Raw genomic sequence first — 2,435 nt, 5'->3', positions numbered from 1 at the left:
TGGGAAAGGCTGCGGACCTGGGCAACAGTGGCAAATTGATTTTACAGAATTACCCAGAAAAGGGGGGTATCGATACCTATTGGTATTAACAGATACCTTTTCAGGATGGCCAGAGGCCTTTCCCACTAGAACAGCTAAAGCACAAGAAGTGACCAAAGCATTGTTACAAGAACTAATACCCCGCTTTGGAGTTCCAGTCACCATGTCTTCAGATAGAGTACCACATTTTATTTCAAAAATTGTGCAACAAATCAGTCACCACCTGGGAATAGATTGGGAGTTACATACCCCATATAACGGTCTAGTGGCCAGGTAGAAAAGATGAACCATTTGATTAAGCAACATATAAGATTGGGACAAGAAGCAAATTTGCCTTGGCCCCAGGCTCGCCCACTGGCATTAGTGCGAATTCAAACAAAACCCAGAACAAAGGAAAAGTTAAGTCCATTTGAAATTTTATATGGGAGGCCATATGCGGTTCAGGAGGGAACTTCACCCATTCAGGTGGGAGAAGAAACGCAAGTCTGTGGGAAGGAAGGGATGTTTGAAGATGCAAATATGCATTTGTGCAGGATGGGTTTCATGAAGCTTACCATCCGCCCATGAAGCTTATCCGATTTGGCCCTGAATGCTGTGACAAATGCTTAAGCAATTAAGTTTAGACTTAAAATAGAGGGGTGTGCAACAAAAGCATATGATGAACAAATTGACCGCAGTAAGGAGTGACTTAATTAAATTGCAGCAACCGTTGCAATCCTCCTTGCTGGCCCTGGGTGATAAGCATTGGAAACTGTCCAAAATATTACCAGATAGGGAAGATACAGAAGAACAAGACCATGAATTGAACTGTATTTTACCCCTCTGAACACAGAAGGCGGGCACGAGAAATTAAAAGCCAGTGGCAAACCATTAACCTAGAGCCCTGTTCTATGAGGGAACAGTTAGAGTACATATATGAAAAGATTTTAGGTAAAAACATTTGTTTGCACACAGACCAAAGCATTTGCCACCTTGAGGTGCATTCAATTAACCAAACAACGCAGCTAGTATATACCGGAAAAGGTTGCGTCTGCCTCAGGATGGCATGTCCCACCATAACGATTAACAATTTAATCATAAATGATAATCCAACTTAATTTGTGTATTTGGAATTTTACGAAAATTGAAGGATCACATCAGTATATAAAGGCAAGCATTATTACTATCCAAGAAGTCTTGCCTGTCCCTATAGGAATGAATCTGACATTTGTCTCATCATTGGTGGGATGTGCTTTTCAGATGGTCACCGACAGCAACTGGTATACTCAGTGTCTTGATTCATCCTATTATTGTATTGCTCATTTTCCTGACCATCCTTCCTCCTGGGACAGGGCTTACCTTTGTCACTGCAGTCTCTTATCTCGAAACGCTCTCCAGGCTACTTCTAACATTTTCTTCATGTCTTGAACCCCTTCTAACTTTTGCAACTTTCTCCTTATATCATTTGAAGCCTGACCCATAAATAAATAAGCCAGATGAAGGGCCCCTTCTGTTGTATCAGGATTTATGTGTGTGAATTTGATAGCAGCTTCTCTTAACCTATTCAAAAAATCAGAAGGAGTTTCATTAGGACCTTGCTTCACTTCATAAAGCTTTGCCCAGCTGAGAGCTTTAGGGACACCATGCTTTAATCCATATACTATGAGATCTTGATACCGTTTTAATCTTTGCATTTCTGCTGGCACATTTGGGTCCCACCTTGGATCATCTGTTGGAAAATTATCTGCAACCGTACCTTGTAGTCTCCCATTAGCTCTGCCTGATTCCACAGAGTCTACAATAACTTTGTTCACCATCTGCTTTTCAGTGGGATCAAGCAGTGTGTCTATCATAACTACCAAATCACTCCAGTCAGGGTTCTGTGTTTGAATTGCTCTTTGTACCAAAGTAGCCACTTTGTCTGGATTTTCTTTATATTTTCCCACTGTACTCTTCCATTGTTCTAACTCTATGAGGGAGTATGGAACCTTTATATAGACTGGTCCTTGATTACCCACAGCCTGCCTCAGAGGGGCTTGTAAAACTGGCTCCTTTTTTGTTCTGGTCCGTGTAACAATTTGGCTTCGCTCCCTTATTGCTTTTCTTGCTGTCTTTCCCCTCTTTTGCCTTCTTAAAGCAGCTATCTCATCTTCCTCTTCAGAGGAACTGTCTGTGTGGGAGCTGTCTGACTGTGTGTCAGGTCTGCCCCGGCCCACTCTAGTACCCGGTATCACTGCGAGGGACCTGCTCTGTCGCAGGGACTGGGCAGCATCCCTGGGCCTGCTCGCTTCGATGACGTCATCTCCTGAGCCAGTGGTGTTGTCATGGTAACAACAACGCCTGGGAGAGGGAGGAACACCACGCCCCCCGCTGGAGGGCCCCTCCCTGCCCCCCTGGCGGCAAGTCCTGCCCCCTCG

The 2,435-nt window shown here is 44.0% G+C and overlaps 1 protein-coding gene across 1 annotated transcript in view; it reads right to left on the bottom strand.

The window, feature by feature from the left end:
* Positions 1–2,435, bottom strand: part of LOC103625222 (E3 ubiquitin-protein ligase KCMF1) — a 77,401-nt gene that overhangs the window by 28,929 nt on the left and 46,037 nt on the right. The gene's annotated exons all lie outside the window — the stretch shown is intronic.

This window comes from Corvus brachyrhynchos, unplaced genomic scaffold, assembly GCF_000691975.1.
Source record: "Corvus brachyrhynchos isolate BGI_N302 unplaced genomic scaffold, ASM69197v1 scaffold172, whole genome shotgun sequence".
Classification (NCBI taxonomy): domain Eukaryota; kingdom Metazoa; phylum Chordata; class Aves; order Passeriformes; family Corvidae; genus Corvus; species Corvus brachyrhynchos.
The sequence above is the reverse complement of the archived record's forward strand: the minus strand, read 5'-3'. Positions and strand labels throughout refer to the sequence as shown.